Source organism: Gopherus flavomarginatus (assembly GCF_025201925.1).
Source record: "Gopherus flavomarginatus isolate rGopFla2 chromosome 13 unlocalized genomic scaffold, rGopFla2.mat.asm SUPER_13_unloc_3, whole genome shotgun sequence".
Lineage (NCBI taxonomy): Eukaryota > Metazoa > Chordata > Testudines > Testudinidae > Gopherus > Gopherus flavomarginatus.
The window spans coordinates 796829-815337 of NW_026114611.1; the positions used below are offsets into that span (position 1 = coordinate 796829).

The 18509-nt window shown below is 52.2% G+C and overlaps 3 non-coding genes across 3 annotated transcripts; all 3 read left to right on the forward strand.

Annotated features, from left to right (window-relative positions):
- The first annotated feature begins 398 nt into the window (after positions 1–398).
- TRNAN-GUU (transfer RNA asparagine (anticodon GUU)) lies at positions 399–472 on the forward strand. Its single transcript has one exon. It is a non-coding gene; the product is annotated as a tRNA-Asn (tRNA).
- A 5388-nt stretch (positions 473–5860) lies between these two features.
- LOC127041620 (U5 spliceosomal RNA) lies at positions 5861–5977 on the forward strand. Its single transcript, XR_007771709.1, has one exon. It is a non-coding gene; the product is annotated as a U5 spliceosomal RNA (small nuclear RNA).
- Positions 5978–7109: 1132 nt separating this feature from the next.
- On the forward strand, positions 7110–7303 carry LOC127041597 (U2 spliceosomal RNA). The gene has a single exon (XR_007771689.1). It is a non-coding gene; the product is annotated as a U2 spliceosomal RNA (small nuclear RNA).
- The last annotated feature ends 11206 nt before the right edge of the window (positions 7304–18509 follow it).

Below are 18509 nucleotides of genomic sequence, written 5' to 3' on the forward strand. Positions count from 1 at the left end.
TGTGTTTTGGTTCTGAGAGGTAAAAGGCAGCTGCTGTGTGTGTGGTGTAATGGAGTGAGGTGGCAAAGGTTGATTTGCAGAGGTGGTGCATGTGCCACAAAAGTTGTGGGGGCCCACCCCCAGCTCTGGTCCCAGAGGCCAGAATTTGCATTAACCCACCTGCTGACCTCTGACTAGGAATTTCGCCCTGCTAACTCTTCCAGCAAAACAGGCCAAAGAAAGTGTACGCAAGCACTGTACCGCAGCCCCTGTGCTCTTTTCGGTTCCTTCCCACAGAACTTAAACTGCATACCAGTCCAGTCCCTTGCTGTTGCTTGTCTAAGAACTGCATGCATATGCTAGACCGTACCCTGTGCTGATTCCCGACTTTTGTGCTCCATACGGCCTTGCCTGTCTGTGTCTCTGTGGCGCAATGGGTTAGCGCGTTCGGCTGTTAACCAAAAGGATGGTGGTTCGCGCCCACCCGGGGACGGCGATGAGCCCGTGCTACTTCCTTGCTTCCCCGAGGCCTGCAGGGAGCCTCCAAAGTCCCCTTTTGCTGCCTCTTGGCCTCAGTGCTTTCAGCTGGTGGCCCAAAGAGCGTGCTGGATGCCATTCAGAAACCCGTCTCCCAGCAGCCGTGCCGGAGACTCAGGCTTAATCCTCGAGGCCGAGCACAAAAACTTTCAGCCGGGAACATTTTGCTCCCTTCCCGCCTCCGCCAAAGCGGCAAGGGAGAAGGGGACGAGACACGCCTGCTCAGAGACGCCTCCCTCCCACTTCCCTGTAGGCTGTGCAAAGCTGTTGGCCTGCCTCATGCCTCGTCAGGAAAGAGCAGCCATGCTGCCCAAGCCTGAGTCACGTGCGCAGCCAGGCCCGCCCCGGCTGACGGCGCGCAGAGCCACGGGAGTCAATGGCAGGTCGAGCCGGTAGCCTCGGCTCTTTCCCCTGACAGCCAAACAGCACTGTCTAGCGCCCCGAGAGCCTCCCTCGTGTTCTCCCGCAGCCCGCCAGGGTGGGTGGGAAAAGGGGACCAGGAAACACTGCAGCCTCATTCTGGGACAGGAGGCCCTTGCCACACCCAGACCTCCCTCTTGCCTTCAGCCCAGGTAGCCAGGGAGCTCTCTGGCAGGCCACCGCCTCAGCCATCTCTTGCAGCTCTGCTGGTCACCACCTCGCTGGAAGGCCCAGAGGGAAAAGAAACAAACACACACGTAGCAGAGGATGGTTTCAATCCATCAACCTCTGGGTTATGGGCCCAGCAGGCTTCCGCTGCGCCACTCTGCTGGCTCTTCACAGCCCTGCCACCCAGCTGGCACTATCCAGATTAGGGCCTTACGCGCTCTCGTGCTGGCAGGCGGATGCGCAGGCTGCTGGCAGCTGCCCTGGTCACAGGATTTTACAGCATCTGCAGGGTAAAAGGGATCTCTTTGGGGTTTGGACCCCACTGGGAGCTGGGTAGCTGAGTGCCGGAGACGGGAGCAGTTCTTAAACTGTTCTCAGTTAAGCCTTCAGCTGGTGGGGGACGTGGTTCAGCCTTGGATCCCTGTCTGCAGCAGGCAAGCGCCTCTGGCTCAATCGGCCCCCCTCGCTGTCTTAGCAGACTAAAACCCGGAGCAAACGCACAAGCCTTGCAAAGGAAGAGGAGCCGGGATCTCGAACAAATGTCAACATTTTATTAAGATGACGTTCAAAGAAAAAAAAACGGGTACGGTACAGCGTTTAGGAGCAGAAGTTTCTGGTGATCAGGGAACAACGTACAGATTACCCGGGGGTGCGAAGTTCGGTTTAAGATCGGGTGGCATAAGGAATACATAATGTGCAATAGCCCCGACTGGGGGTAAAAGGTTAACGTACAGACACTGAGTTAGGAGGGTATGTTGTCCATGTGAGGGCTAAGTTCAGGTGTGGAGTATAAAGAGCGGATAGGATGATGAGGATGGATTGACCCGCATTTGGTGAGTTTGAACATTCAGTGTTTTTTAATCTTTTCCACAATCTTGTTTAAGCAGGGTCGCTATGAACTCTACCCTGCCATCTGTTGGTGATCTGTTGTAAAGGCCTTTTGAGGCTGCTGTCATTTGCATGGTTCCACCCACCCCGGATTGCATGATGGGAGTGCTTGTCCAAACGGTCATTTCAGCTGCTGTGGGATCCCCAGTCTCTTTGTTATTGGGGCAGGAGCAATGCAGTGTATTTTGCTGTTCGTTTTGGATCAAGGAGAGAGTAACTGTAGCTGGCATTTGAGGCCTGAGAGCTTCACCCTCGCCTGAAAAGTACTCATCATTAAGGGGTCTGGGTTTCCAATGCCCAAGGCTTGTGGGAGGCTGGAATGGATGTTTGTTTGGCTTTTGGCAGCCGGTGCGTGCTGGTTTTGTTTCTGCCGTCGGTGGTTGTAAAGACAGAGGTGTTTTTGAATCTGTTTGAGTTGTTGTTAGTGGTGCAGTCGCTGGCCTTAAGCTTATGCTGTTTGATCTCTTTCAGGGTGTGTTTTGGTTCTGAAAGGTAAAAGGCAGCTGCTGTGTGTGTGGTGTTATGGAGTGAGGTGGCAAAGGTTGATTTGCAGAGGTGGTGCATGTGCCACAAAAGTTGTGGGGGCCCACCCCCAGCTCTGGTCCCAGAGGCTAGAATTTGTGTAAACCTACCCATTGACCTGTTACTAAGAATCTGGTTTCAGAGTGTGGCACAAAAGCTGTGCCCCACAGCTTAACTCTCAGCATCCAATCAGCAAAATTTTTTTGCTGTGTGAGTGGTGACGAGGTTTTTCTCCAACTATGGAGCTGTTTTCAACTTCTAGTGTGGAAAACAGATCACAGCGTAGCCCTTTAGAAATACTGGAAAACTGCTTTGAGTCACTAACCACTTTTTATTTATGGCTAGTTCTAAACATGGGTTAGAAACATAAAACATCCTATTTTTGAACTAAAGAGACACAAGGAGCATAAAACGCGCATTTAAAGATTCCACACGAAACCCATAGCACTAAGTGCAAATATTCCTTTTTAGTCTCTCTTATTTCACCATGTTTTGGAACCCATGTCCCTTGCCTAACGACATTCATGTAGGTTCGGGTGAGTCCCGAAATCATGAACCGCTAAGTTCCGTTCTACTGTCCTTGATTCATATCACCGGAATAACTGCACTTTATTACCACTGCCCTAATAAGAAAGAGACTGAGGATCCCACAGCAGCCGAAATGATCCTTTGGACAAGCACCCCCATCATGCAATCCGGGGTGGGTGGAACCATGCAAATGACAGCAGCCTCAAAAGGCCTTTACAACAGATCACCAACAGATGGCAGGGTAGAGTTCATAGCGACCCTGCTTACATCCTCCCCCCAGCCAGGCAGATTGGACAAATGACCCGGGAATAGTATAAAAATATTGCTCAGGCAGGCAGGAGTGAAATCAGGAAGGGCAACTCATGCTTGGAGTTGTAGCTAGCAAGAGATGTTAAGAGTAACAACAAGAAGGGTTTCTTCAGGTATGTTAGCAACAAGAAGAAAGTCAATGAAAATGTAGGCCCCTTACTCAATGAGGGAGGCAACCTAGTGACAGAGGATGTGGAAAAAACTAATGTAGTTGATGCTTTCCCCTGTCCCTATCTTCACGAACAAAATCAGCTTCCAGACTGCTGCACTGGGCAGCATAGCATGGAGAGGTGACCAGCCCACTGTGGAAAAAGAAGTGGTTCAAATCTATTTAGAAAAGCTGGACGAGCAAGAATCCTTTGGGCTGCATGCGATGCATCCGAGGGTGCTAAAGGAGTTGGCGGATGTAATTGCAGGGCCACTGGCTATATTTGAAAAGTCATGGTGATCGGGGGATGTCCCAGATGACTGGAAAAAGGCTAATGTAGTGCCCATCTTTCAAAAAGGGAAGAAAGAAGGAGGATCAGGGGAACTACAAGCCAGTCAGCCTCACCTCAGTCCCTGGAAAAATCATGAAGCAGGTCCTCGAGGAATCAATTCTAAAGCACTCAGAGGAGAGGCAAGTGATCAGGAGCAGTCAGCATGGATTCAGCAAGGGCAAGTCACGCCTGACTAACCTAATTGCCTTCTGTGAGGAGATAACTGGGTCTGCGGATGAGTGGAAAGCAATGGAGGTGTTACTCCTTGACTTTATCAAAGCTTTTGATACAATCTCCCACAGTATTCTTGTTGGCAAGTTCAAAAAGTATCGGCTGGATGAATAGATTATAAAGTGGACAGAAAGCTGGCTAGGTCGTCGGGTTCAGCTGGTAGTGATCAATGGCTCCACGTCTAATTGGCAGCCGATATCAAGCGGCGTGCCCCAAGGGTTGGTTCTGGGGCTGGTTGTGTTCAACATCTTCATTAATGATCTGGAGGATGGCTTGGACTGCACTCTCAGCAAGTTTGCAGATGACACTAAACTGGGAGGAGCGGTCGATACGCTGGAGAGTAGGGATAGGATACAGAGGGACCTAGAAAAATTAGAGGATTGGGCTGAAAGAAACCTGATGAGGTTCAGCAAGGACAAGTGCCCAATCCTACACTTAGGACGGAAAAATCCCATGCACTGCTCCAGACTAGGGACCGAATGGCTAGGCAGCAGTTCTGCAGAAAAGGGCCTAGGGGTTACAGTGGATGAGAAGCTGGATATGAGTCGACAGTGTGCCCTTGTTGCCAAGAAGGCTAACGGCATTTTGGACTGTATACGTAGGGGCATTGCCAGCAGATCGAGGGACGTGATCGTTCCCTTCTATTCGACATTGGTGAGGCCTCATCTGGAGTACCGTGTTCAGTTTTTGGCCTCACACTCCAAGAAGGATGTGGAAAAACTGAAAAGAGTCCAGCCTAGGGCAACAAAAATGATTAGGGGGCTGGAAGACATGACTTATGAGGAGAGGCTGAGGGAACTGGGATTGTTTAGTCTGCAGAAGAGAAGAATGAGGGGGGATTGATCGCTGCTTTCAACTACCTGAAAGGGGGTTCCAAAAAGGATGGATCTAGACTGTTCTCAGTGGTACCAGGTGATGGAACAAGGAGCAATGGTCCCAAGTTGCGGTGGGGAAGGTTTAGGTTGGATATTAGGAAAACCCTTTTTCATGAGGAGGGTGGTGAAGCATTGGAATAGGTTCCCTAGGGAGGTGGTGGAATCTCCTTCCTTAGAGGTTTTTAAGGTCAGGTTTGACAAAGCCCTGGCTGGGATGATTTAGTTGGGGATTGGGTTGGACTAGATGACCTCCTGAGGTCCCTTCCAACCCTGAGAGGCCATGATTTTTAAGCTGTTCCCGTGTATCAAGGTGAGCTGCAGCTCAGCAAACCCCAAGGATCTGAGGCCAGCTACTTTGCAGGAGAGACAGACCAAGCAGCAAGTACAACACGGGGTCGCACCCCGGCCGGCAGATAGAATCTCATGTCTGAGATCCGGGCTCCTGTTCCTTTGCAAAGTGTGTGCTTTTGCTCCAGATTTTAGCTGTGGGCCAAGTGCCCTCTGGCTTCTCGTCCGGGCTCCGTCCTCCATGTGCCTGGCCATCAGCGGGACTGTCTCAGGAGAGCAGCTTCCCCACCCTCACTGCATCCCAATCTCTGCCCAGCTGGGGAAGGAGCAGAGGCAGCTCGGAGAAAAGACTCCTTTGAGCACCGGAGACGGCCGGAGCATCTTATTTGCATACCCACAGTGCATTGCCTGCAGTGAAGCGAGTCCCTGGTCAAGGGGCTGGTTTTGCTCTCTGTGTCCCCGGTTCCCATGATCCAACTCAGGCTGTCAATCGGTTCAATTCCATTTCCTCTAAAAGCTAGCAGTTTAGTGGGCTGTGAGAGTAGTCACCCTGACTTGTGGTAGGATATGTGGTTGCCCCGGCAGAGACTCTGCTTTTTTTTTCTTTTTCTTTTTTTTTCTTCCTTCTTCTTCTTTTTCTTCTCTCCCTTTCCCAGTGTGTATAAATCTTTTGCCTTTTACTAAAGATTTTTGTGGAGAGGAGCATTTATGAATTTGTACCCAATTTTTTTGAGGCTTTGTTTTGGTAAGGCAGTTCCCTGTTGTGAAAAAAACAGAAGGATACTATCTCAACTAGTGTCAGTAACTTAAGCTTTTCTATTAGTGTATGAAAACAACTGAGAGCTCTGAAAATGACTGTGTGGGATTTTTTGCCCTTTTTTTTTTTTTTTTTTTGAGCTCATCGTGTTAGTGAGATGGCTTCCTAGCTAACAGGGGACTGTTTTGTGGTGTGTATTCTGCTGGCTCTTTGGTTTCATAAGTTTTTGGTTATCACACTTAAAGAGCAGCAAAGAATTGTGTTGTTGTTTGTGTTAACGTTTGGTCTGTCCTAAGAGTGTATGGTTTGGAGTCATTTGTAACTCTTGGGTTAGTTATTGTCAACAGCTTATTTTTGGGTCCCTGAGTTGAAAGGCTGCTCTTGCGGATTTCAGTTTCTCATTGTTGGAAGGTCAGTTAAAGAGCTGCTTTCTTAATCTAGTCCATGAGGGTTCTTACGCCGCCCTCCTTAATATACCTTCCAGAAGGTAATTGCATGGTTTCCCTCGTCTCCCCACAGAAGAGAAATTGTCCATCCCTTTCCTGTTGGGAAAACACCAGTGTTTTTAAATGTTTTGCCCAGATGAGGGATAGTTCATAGGAGCAGAAGAGGAGGAAGTTTGTGGCCATTTGAGTCAGATTCCTAGCATTTAAGGCCAGAAGGAACCAGCCGATCACCTCAGAGGGACTAAGGGGCACCAATGCCCCAAATAGCGAGGAACTGCTTTGATGCAATTGACTGTATGTTTGATATAGTTGCGTGGGAAGGAGCAGAAAAGAGCACTAGGGCTGCGGAATAGCGCTTGCATAGGCTTTCTTTGCCCTGGTTTCCTATAAGAGTTAACAGTGAGAGATTGGTAGTCACAGGTCAGTGGGTGGGTTTATGGAAATTAGGAGTCTAGAGGGGAAACCAGGGAGAGGAAGGCATCTGCAAGACTTGTCTGTCTTTGAACAGAATTGTGTGTTAAGGGTTCTTGCTTTGAATTCTTCCACTGGAGTCATTTCGGGGAAGTGAGTCAGTCTTCCGTAGAGTTCCCTAGTTATGGTGTTTGTTGCATGTCTGGGAGCTCGTCCTGGTGAGGTAGAAATCGGTGGGCGCAGGGGTGTGCGTGCGTGGCAGAATATCAGTATTGTTTCTTGGCTCCCTGGAGCTAAGATCAAAGCATAGTGTCTGTTCATTATAATCTGTAATATGTCTTTGATGTGAGCACTGTGTATTAACTTGATTTTTGAAAGAGAAGAATTAGTGAGAACAGGAGCTTGCTTTGTCTACCCCATGCATGGATCTGGTATTGCAGTGTTTCCAGGAACAGTGTATCTGCTTTAGGGAAGAACCTTCTGGTTAGAAAAACAGAAAAGAGTTAAACTGTGATGATTTTTTTTGAAAAAGCAGAAAAATATGGTGTTTTTAGTGGTTTTGTTTTTTTATGATGAACACAATACAGTTATACTTTCTTGGAAGTGTTTTGTGAGTCTGCAGATGTGAGAGGTTCTTCTTTGTCTTGCTAGATAATTATTTAAGAGGCTGGACTTCTTCTTTCTGCTGTGAGTCTTTTCAACAGTATGAGGGACAAATGCTTTCCGGACTCTGGGTCTGTTGGGGAGATGGTTGTTTTTTTTTGTTTTTGTTTTTCTTGGGGTGGGGGCTTGGTAATATTTGAGATTACGTGTACATCAACAACTGCACGAGTTACACAGACTTCTCCGTACCCGACCTACGTTCTATGTATCTTGGTTCGTAAGATCGAGACAAGGCACTAGATGTCGTGCTGCATCCGGCACACAAGGGCCCCAAGCCTGATTTTTTCCCCCCAAACTGACTGTAATCTAAATGCTAAATAATTACCCTTAACTTCTCATTATTGCCACCCTCACTATTGGAAAATCCCCTAAGTCACATGAGAATTCTTTGTTTAAAAAATGTAATGTGGGTTCTCTATCTTTCCCTTCCAGTTTTCTGAACCAGGCAAGCTTGAAACTTACTTTTCTAGTGCAGCCAGAGCCCCAGAGAGCAGGAGCCCCTGGAGCCTGGGGCTGGCAGGCAGTGGGGTTCCGCACGGTTGTGTATTGCACACACACTTTGATCTCACCCACCAAGCATCAAGTGTGATCTCCTCAGGTACTAGAACAGCCTTAACATGGAGTCACAGATAGCCCCCTAGGGCACCCTGACTCTAGCTTGCCACCCAGGTGTAGTAGAAGCTGCTGTAACACTCAAACTCTGTATGTCCTTTAGGGCTAACCCTAGCCAAACAGCCGGGATCCCTTGCTTATGCTTAGAAGGCGTGCCGTCTCCCTGAAGTCCAAGCAGCATCGCGGGTGGGGACAACAGTTTCTTCCTGACAGAGATTTTTATTCCATTCCCCCAGAGCTCAAGCTGATGGGGGCAAGTGTTTGTGCAGGTCTCTGCCTCCTCGTGGGTGTGTGAGGGGGAGCAATCAACCAGGTCTTTTGTCCATGGATGATCCACAGTGGCCTGTCTGATGTCTCAGTCAGGGCCTTCTCCTGTTGGAAAGGAGATGACGCTTCTTCTGGTAAACTAGCGTTTCACACTTGGTAATGCTTCTCTCCTGACTGGTGGCGGAGTGGCAGCAAGGGGGTTTACAGCTTTAGTGCCAACGCTTATATATCACCTTACAACACAGGCTACGGCTATTATAGGTGAGAAGAATGCATGCAGCAACTGACGAGCTAGTCATAAACTCTAAACACATTTTTATGAATCTAATGCCTGTTTTAACAACACTAACAAACAGGTGAGCAAGACTAGTTTCCAGCCATGCGTTTGTCACTTATCAGTAAGGCCTAGGGGCCTTGGCGTGAGCTGGCACGTGGTCTGCCAGCGTCAGAAGAGGATCTTCCCTCTCTTATCCCCAGGTGTTTGTACTGGGAGCAGTACTGTTCAACTTATTCATAAATGATCTGGGGAAAGGGGTAAACGGTGAAGTGGCAAAATTTGCAGATGATACAAAATTGCTCAAGATAGTTAATTCCCAGGCAGACTGCGAAGAGCCACAAAGAGATCTGACACAACTGGGTGACGGGACAACCAAATGGCAGATGAACATCGGCGCTGTTAAGTGCAAAGTAATGCACGTTGGAAAACAGAATCCCAACTATCCCTATAAAAAGATGGGGTCTAAATTAGCTGTTACCACTTGAGAAAGAGATCTGGGAGTCGTTGTGGATAGTTCTTTGAAAACATCCACTCAATGTGCAGCGGAGTGTTGGGAATCATTACGAAAGGGATAGGTAAGAAGACAGAAACTATCATATCGCTTCAATATCAATCCACGGTACATCCACATCTTGAATACTGTGTGCTGATGCAGTCGCCCCAATCTCAAAAAAGATCTATTGGAATGGGAAAGATTCAGAAAAGGACAACAAAGATGATGAGGGGATATGGACCAGCTTCTGTCTAAGAGGAGATTCATAAGATTGGGACTTTTCATCTTGGAAAAGAGACGACTAAAGGGGGATACGACGGAGGTCTATAAAACCATGACAGGTGTGGAGAAAGTAAATATAAAAGAAAAAAAAAGCTGTGGCTCTTTGATGGCAGCTCAACCACACTGCTTCTTCTGCGGCAGTTCGGCGGCGAGTCCTCCCTCCCTTCCTCTTTGGTAGACATTTGGTGGCAGCTCAAAGACTAAGACAGGAAATGGGGGACCCGCCGCCGAATTTCCGCCAAAGACCAGACATGCTGACCCGATACCAGACGGGCCGCCCCTTTGAATTGGCTGCTCCAAGCACCTGCTTGCTACGCTGGTGCCTGGAGCCAGCCCTGCTCCCGTGACAAGCAGGGGCTGGTGCAGAGCATGGCAGGGCAGGGAGATGACATCTCCTATAATAGCGGGGCCCTTTCACAGCAAGGGAAGCACCTCCCCGCAGTAGCACAGACCCACTTACTCCTCCTGCTTTCTCCTGACACCAGCACCACCCTTCCCGGCAGCACCTGCTTCCAGACTCGCACCAGAAATGGGAAGTTTAGGCCGGGCCTGGCAGCAGCTGTCAGGAAATGGAAGCAGGAGACACAAACACTCCCATTGTGCTGTGGGGCCCATCCTGGCTGGTGGGAGATGGAGGCAGTGGACACTACCACCCCCATGGTGCCGTAGGGTTTTCAGATAGGGTGCCCTCCCCAGGGTTGAGCTCCAGGGGAGGTTTGGAATCTTAAGGGACTGGGTGAAGAGGCTTGGAGGAAGTTTGAAGACCAACAGTGAAGGGGAAGTTGGACACTGGCCAGAATACCAGAGAGACAAGGCAGGTGAGGTGATACCTGTTACTGGACCAGCTTTGGAGTCACACAAGGTCTTCTTCATGGAAGGGAAAGGTGCTCAGAGCATCACAGTTCAACAGAAGGTGGAACATTCTGCCCCGAACACCAGACTTTCACCTACTTACTGGAAAGGGGCGGCAGTCCCCACTGTCCTGTCAACAGCCCCACCACGTAACCCAGAGGTGGCTGCATCTTAGCACCAAGACACCAGTGGTCACCGCTCCAGAGGAGATGGTACATACAGGCCACTGCCCTACGTGGCCACCAGACGTCAGAGACTGTGCTCTGTCTTAGCTGGCCCCACATGTTACTGCCCCAAGAGGTGAGGTAAACACAGGCTACTACTCAAACTGAGCACCTGGGGTCACTGCAGCAAAGGTTAAGGGGGATACAGGCTGGGCACTGCCGCACATGGCCACCAGGTGGCACTGCTGCAATGGCGCTGGTGCGGTGGAGATGATAAACAGGCCACTGCCTGATGTGGCCACTACCACAATGGCGTGGGGAGAGGGGGAGGGAGATACCAATAGGGCACTGCCACACCAGGGCACCACGGGGAGGTCACTGCTCCAATTAATAGAGATACACATCGGGTAGTGCCCCAACTGGGGGCCCTACCCTAGAGAGAGGGGGGGGCTGGGGAGAGAAGAGGAAATCAAAGGCCACTGCCTCACTTAGCCATCGGGGTCACTACCTAAATAGGGGACACACACACACACAGGGCACTGCCCCACTTGACCAGCAGGGGTCACTGCCCCAATTGGGGGATATACAGAGGGTATTGCCCCACAGGAATGCCAGGGATCAGTGCCTGCCATATCTGGCACATGGGTAGAGGGGATAGGGTGACCAGATGTCCCCATTTTATAGGGATAGTCCCAATATTCGGGACTTTTTCTTATGTAGGTGCCTATTATCCTCCACCCTGTCCCGATTCTTCACACTTTCTATCTGGTCACCCTGGGGGCGGGGGAGGGAGGGGGCTACACAAAGGGTACTGCCATACTGGGCCCACCGTGCACATCCCTAGTGGGGGAGTGATACACACCAGAAGCAGGGCTCACTGCCACAAAGGGGTTGGAAGACACCCAGGGCACTGCTTGACACAGCCACCCAGGCACCCTGCCCCCTTGGGGGAGGTGAAGAATACACCTTGGGCACTGACTCCTCTGGCTATTAGTGGTCACATGCCCAATATAGGGGTTGGGGGGAGTAAATATACACAGGGGACTGCCCCACCTGGGGAACACGTGTCAACGAGATGAGAGTGAGATACGCAGAGGGCCCTGCCCCAATGGCTGATATACACACAAGGCCCTGCCTCACCTACGCACCAGCGCTAACAGGCACAATGGCAGTGGTGGGGTCACATAGACAACTGACCTCAGTTGCCACCAGGGGTCACTGCAGCAATGCTAGGGGGGATACATGCCAGGCATTGCTGCCCCTCGCCACCAGGAGTCACTGCTCCTACAAGAAGGCACCTACAGGACACTCCCGTGCCTGGCCAGCAGAGGTCACTATCACTGGGGAGGGGCTATGGGGAAGCTGAGAAAGAGCAACTAACTGCAGTGGGGAAAATCATAATCTACCGGGGAGAAAGAACGGACTCCACTAGGACATCACACCAACTCCGGCCAGGCTGGATACCAGCAATTCGGGGCTGGAGCAGCTCCAGCTAGAGGCTGGGTGGAGACAGGTGACCTCGGTTTCTGCGCTGAGCAGGCTGCTTTGGCAGCGAGGAGGGACAGGGAACCCCCTGCCCAGGGTCTTGTTGCCCAAGGAAGGGGAGATCTGCGGCACTCTTTGGAGTAGCTGTTTCAGCAGCCGCGAGCCACACGCTTCTCCCTGCCTGAGCTCTCCAGGAGCACATTACGCACATGTGTGCTGGATGTAGGCACCAGTATAACAACAGGGCCAGACTCTGCTGAGTGCTGCCTGTGAGAGACAGGGGCAGAGTCAGACGGGCAGATGGGGGCAGGAGATGACAGAGTCAGCGGCCATGAGCTGAACCCATCACAAGTCCAGCCTGTGACATCACCATCCGTCCCTACAGCTCTTCATCTGTCCTGCTGTCTGTCCAACCCTCAACCCCCCATCCATCCCAAATGTATGCCACACACACCCCTTCACCCATCTGCCTCACACACTCATCTATTTCCTCATGCATCCTGCTGTCCCTATGATTGTCCCTGCAGTGCCCAGCACAAGGAAGCATAGTGGACCCTGAGCGAGGCTTTTGGGTGATGCAGTAATGGAGCTAGCGGGTGAAAGGGGCATCTCTAATCCCAGCCCCACTTCTCCTCTGCCCAAAGCCATGACCGCGAGCCCACCCCTCTCAGTCTCAGACCTCACAGCCCCAAAGACATTACTGGCCACTCACGCTGTGACCCAGTTACAGCAATGAGGTCTTCCTGAAGATAGGGGGTGGGAGGAGCAACCCCCTTATCCTGGCAGGCAGGACACATCCTTCCCAGTATGGCAGAGACCCTGCCCATGGGCAGATAGACCCAGCTGAGCCCATAGGAGACTGGGGGAGGGGGAGCAGAGGAAGAGAATGCAGGCAACTGAACATGACAGGTGTCCATGTAAGGAGAGACAGAGAGCTTGAGTGAAAGTTGGCCAACACAGAGAGAGAAACCTAGGAGGACGAAAGAAATTCACAACAGGGAGTCACCCTCATGGATCCAACTTTCTGCTAGGGAGCACACACCACTCCTGGCCAGAGAGATGATCAGCTCTCGCAAATGGCAACATCATCTCCCCTGAAGCCACAGCTAGTCCGGAAACCCACACCCAGGTAATGGGAAGAACCTGCCTGGAGCCAGGAGGGCTGTGACCAGAGCCCTTCCCAAACCAGATACACATCTCACCGACAAAGATGTTTACTCTTGTCCCAGTCGGGCAGGTCTTGCCTGGCATCAACAGGATTCACGCTGTCACTGCTCTCGATCACTTTCCATCTCACCTCAGGGCTGGACTCCATCCCCGCGACTTCTTTTCCCTTGCTATGAAACACAACATAAGAGGAAAAAAAAAAGCAATGGTGGTGAGGCTCCTCTTCTCGCTACTCCCGCACACCAGGGCTTCGGCTTCAACCCTCCTCCCATTCTGTCATCACAGCTACAATTAGAAGTCTGAGCCCGGGGCTCACACCTGCTTGTCTCCCCAATCCTAGGCCCTGTCCAGCATGTCTCCCTCCACAGAACTTACCTGGCCTCATCTTAGACTCCATCTTCATATTGCTCTTCTCCTTCCCAGAGCTCCTGCTCTGCTCCTCAGACCTGTCTGTCTCAGCTCTGCAGGCAGAGGGGAAGGGGCATGATGGGAACACACACGCCCCATTCCAGACACCACACAGCATCCACAGGGCTACCAAAACACCTCATCTTCGGCGAAAACCACACCCCACCCCGAGGGAGCAAAAAGCCTTTGTGAGTACAGCACACACAAGACAGGAAAAGATTAACACTCACACCCAGCCCAGCCAAAGTGGGAGCTTCCTCACCTTCCCGGCCACAGGTCCATGGGGCTCATGGATGGAGAAGTTTGCTGGGCAGTGGGGGTCCCTGAAGAACTAGCTCAGCATGTGAATGACTGGGATGTATGTGGAAGCCTGACTGTGGGTTGGGGTGTCCAGGAGGACGTAAGGGAAGGGAATAGGGGGATTAGGGATAGAGAAGAGTGGCGTTATCAAGGAGCATTGTGGGAATGTGGGATTTAGAGAGCCCAGAGTGGATGGGTGATGGTGGGTTGGACAACCCCACAGTGGTTGAAAAGGGGAACCTGGCAGGTTTGGGTGTAGCAGAGATTGAAGATGAGGAACCTCACACCCTGGGGATGGACTGGGGGAGTGGGGGGATGGGAAAGTGGGTCCCAGTAATGAGAAATGGGTTGGAGGCAATTAGGGGGTGGGGCGCTGAGGACGGGGATGGGGGGGGAGGAGGAAGAGGAAGGGGGGGGCAGGGTGCTGAGGACGGGAAGGAGGATGTGGGAGATGGAGCAAGAGGAGGTCGGTGTCCGGGTGCTGAGGACGGCGGGGGAGGAGGAGGTCGGGGCGAAGGGAAAGGCCAGGTAGAGTGTACACGATGGGGGAGGGGATGCTGGGGGCTGAGGGATCCCCACAGATGGGGGTGGGGCTGGCGAGAGGATCACAACAGATGGGGGGACACTGGGGGGCCTTGAAGGCCCCGCGGCCCCAGGCTGCCACTTGTGGGGCTGCTCCCAGGCAGCTCAGCCCCCCCCACCTGTTCACTCCGCGCTGCCTCTGCCCTGTGCCCCCCCCCCGCCCGGCTCCCACGTGCCGGGGCTGCTTCCGGGGCAGGGGCTGGGCCTGGCGCCTGGAACTGGGTGTCTGAGCCCCCGGCCCCCCCGTGCGGAGCCGCCTCTCCCCGTCCCGCCTCAGCGCCCCTCGGCCCGGCCCGGCCCCGCCCGCCGGCTGCCCCCGAGCCCGCGTCCCCCCCGCAGCGCCGGGGCGGGTCCCACTGGTTCCCCCCCCCCCGGCTCCCCGTGGGAGGGGGCGGGGGCAGCGAAGCCTCGGGGCGAGGGAACCAGGCCCGCAACCCCCGCGCCGAGTCTCTATCCCGCGCTCTCTCCGCCAATCAGGGAGCGGGGAGGGGCGCGGCGAACTGACGAGCTACGGCCCCTGCTCCAATAGAGGCCGCATGTGAGAGGGAGAACTACGCTTCCCGGTGTGCACCGGGAGGGGGAGCGTTGCCTGAGCAACCTGTCGTCACTTCCGCTCTGAGACGAGCCAGGAACTACAACTCCCAGCCTGCCCCGGGGCGTTTCCGTCCTCTCGAGCCCAAGTGAGGGCGGGTCCCTGGGTCAATCGGACACCTCCCGCCCCGCCCCCCAGAGAGCCCCGGCCCCGCCCTCCCCAAGCTCCGGCTCCTGACGCGAACTCTCATGTCCCGGGGTCTCGGCCTGGCCCCGCCCCCCGCAGCGCGGCGCCCCCCAGTGCGGTGGGGGCTGCCGGGCGCCTGCTCCTCCCCTGGGCTCGTCTGTGCCCCCCCCGATGTGCCCCGCGGGGCTGCCCCACTCGGGGGGCGGGGCGATGGGTGGAGCCCTATGGAAACACGGGGGTGGGCAGGGCTGGGAGCCAGGACTCCTGGGTTCTCCCCCCAGCTCGGGGAGGGGAGTGGAGATTAGGGGGTAGACTGGGGGAGGGGCTGGGGGGGGTCTCCTGCCCAAGAGGCAACTCCAGGAGCTGGTGTCAGGCAGCAGGTCACTTGTGGGCCCCGAGTGTCCGATCTGGAAACAGCTGCCTGTCCCCGCGCCCGGGGACTGTGCGTGGCTGGCAACCGTCTCCTTGTACCTGAGAATTATCCATACACCCCAGGGGTGTGAGCCCTGCGCTCCCCTGTCAGTGCCTGGGGCACAGAGCCATGTGTACGAGTCACTCTCTGTGCGGGGATGTCAGTTCGTACAGACTTTGCTGGGGCTTTTTCTGCAGCCTGTGGTAAAATGAGGCAATTAACTAGATGCGTTGATGGAAGTTCTCTGTGTACCCTCGGGGTACATGTACCCCTGGTTGAGAACCACTGATGTAGGGGAACCCAGGCCCACCCCCCTATTCTGACTTCCAACCCCATACCCTGGGCAGCTGGTTCTGCTTTGCTTATCTTGCATCAGCCTCAAGTCAGCTTCACTGGGTCACCACTTCCACCACGGCCAGGCGTCAGAGAGAGGACGTCTCCTCTCAGCTGTAAAAGCAGCAAGGGCTCCATGAGGGGTCGGTGCTGCTGGAGAAATTATTCACACTTTCTCTAGTCTCCTTTTCAGATTTTGCCCCATTTTCTCTTTAATTCTCCAATATTAATTTAACAGTCTCAGATTTGGGATATTTTCACATCTGTTTGACCTGCAGCAAATTTTCTTCCTTTCTTTGGGAAATTGTCCTGAATCGTTCCCCAAAGAAGAAGGGGCTTAATGGTTGCAGTTTGCAGAGCCCTGAGACACAGCTGCCTCTGGGGTGGGCTGGGGTGGCCTTTCTCTGCTGGCGAGGAAGGGGACAGGAGGAAAAAGGCTGCAGTGGAGACTGTCCAGCACAAGCTTACACAGTCCTGGCTACTGCTACCCCCAACTGCCAGTCACCTGCCTGCCCCTGCTTCTGCCTCCTTCCCACTGCCAGGAAGTTTTCCTGCTCCACACTCCCCTCACATACCCTCTTAAAGCACCTCCTCAAAGGGCTCCCTGCTGCCATATGAATGGTGTGGGTGGGTGTGTGTGTGCGTGTGTGTGTGTGGGGGAATTATTGCTGTCTGTTAATTGAACTTCCACTGTCCAATTACTCTCACTTAATATAAAATATCTTCATATTCGGGTGGTTTTCTCTCATTAGCAAATGCTTCTTTTTAGACCCATTTCTTCCCCAGTTCTCAAAGATAGATATAAAATATGCTGTGTGCAGCGCTGTAGTAGGCAGGGTGGTCCCAGGGTATTGGAGGCTTCCCCCTTGGTTTGTATACAAATGTTTGGTGTTATTCTCCAGCCCATTCCTTATGAATACTAACTTGATGTTAACTTTTTTGCTGGCAGCTGTGAATTGAGGGGAGCTTTTCACTGATCTGTCTACAGCAACATGCAGATCCCGTTCTTGGGTTGTGTAGCCGATAATCTGTTCTGCTGCCGTCGCTAGGTGTAATGCATGTTCAGTAGGGGTTTCTCCCCTCTTCCCGTTTTGTATTTCCTCTCCCTACTAATGTTAGGGTGTCCTTCTCCTCAGGTTAGTGTATTAATGATCTCATCTTGGGGTCATATGTGTCAATTCGTTGCTACGTCTTCAGAGAACTATCCATGATGACTCCAAGATCTCTTTCCTGATTAGTTGTAGCTAAATTAGCCCCCATCATATTGTATCTATAATTGGGGTTATGTTTTCCCAACGTGACATTTATCCACGTTAAATTTCATTTGCCATTTTGTTGCCCAATCATTTAGTTTTGTGAGATCTTTTTGAAGTTCTTCGCAGTCTGCTTTGGTCTTAACTATCTTGAGCAGTTTAGTATCGTCTGTGAGCTTTGCCACCTCACTGTTTACCCCTTTCTCCAAATCATTTATGAATAAGTTGAATAGGATTGGTCCTAGGGCTGACCTAGGAAAATCAAAGCAGCAAGATGGAGTTTGGAGTCACACGGGCAGGTCACATGTCCATGCATGATTCAATTTGCAGGCCTACGCCATTGTTTACATGTTAGTTTGAATGTTCCCAGGAAAGCTCAGATGTGGATTGGCATTTTCCAAAGTCCATTGTCAGTGAAGCATTTCTTGATTGGGCACTTACTGAGAATAGTCCTTTTTCAACAAGCTGACCAAATGCATCACTGAGGCTACTTGAAATCAAATACATTTGAGATACAAGTACATAGCCCATATTCATAATTTCAAATACAAAAATGGTACACACATACAGCTAGTATAATTATAACCAGCAAATCATAACCTTTTCATAGACACCTCACACTACAACTTTTGCACAATATTTGTTGCAAATATATAAGAGTGGTGGCAGCAATGATCTGTATGGTCCCAGTTGATATTAATAATGTCACAGCCTACAGAGAAGTGAGAGGGAGGCGTCTTCTAGCAGGTGTTTCTCCTACATTTCTCCATTGTCTCTTGGGCAGAGGCGAGAATGGAGCAAAACACACCTGGCTGAAGGTTTTGCGTTCAACTTTGAGGATTAAGCCTGAGCCTCCGGCATGGGTGCTGGGAGATGGATTTCTGAGTTGCCTCCAGCAGAGTCTTCTGGCCTGAGCAGAAACCACTGAGGCCAACAGAGATGAGTTTAAGGTAGCCTTTGAGGCTCCCAGCAGGTCTTGAGGAACAAGGGGTTACCGCCATCCCTGGGGGAGCTCAAACCACCATCCTTTCGATTAACAGCAAAACACAAAGACCCATTGCGCCACAGAGACACATGTCTACTGTTACCAAGGCTGCTGCCTAGCAGCGTGCGCATCTGCCTGCCAGCGCTAGAGCTCTCAAGGCAAGTGTGGGTGCTGGAGGTAAAGAGCCAGTAGAGTGACATAGCAGCTCTAAAGGGGGGTGAAGGTCAGGAATGAGGGGTTCAGGGCATGGGAAGGGGCTCTGGGCTGGGGCAGGGGGGTAAGGATGCGGGAGGGGGTGAGGGCTCTAACAGGGGATGAAGGGCAGAAATGAGGGGTTCAGGGTACGGGAAGGGGCTCTGGGCCGGGCAGGGGGTTGGGGTGCAGGAAGGGTGAGGGCTCCGGCTGGGGATGTGTGTAA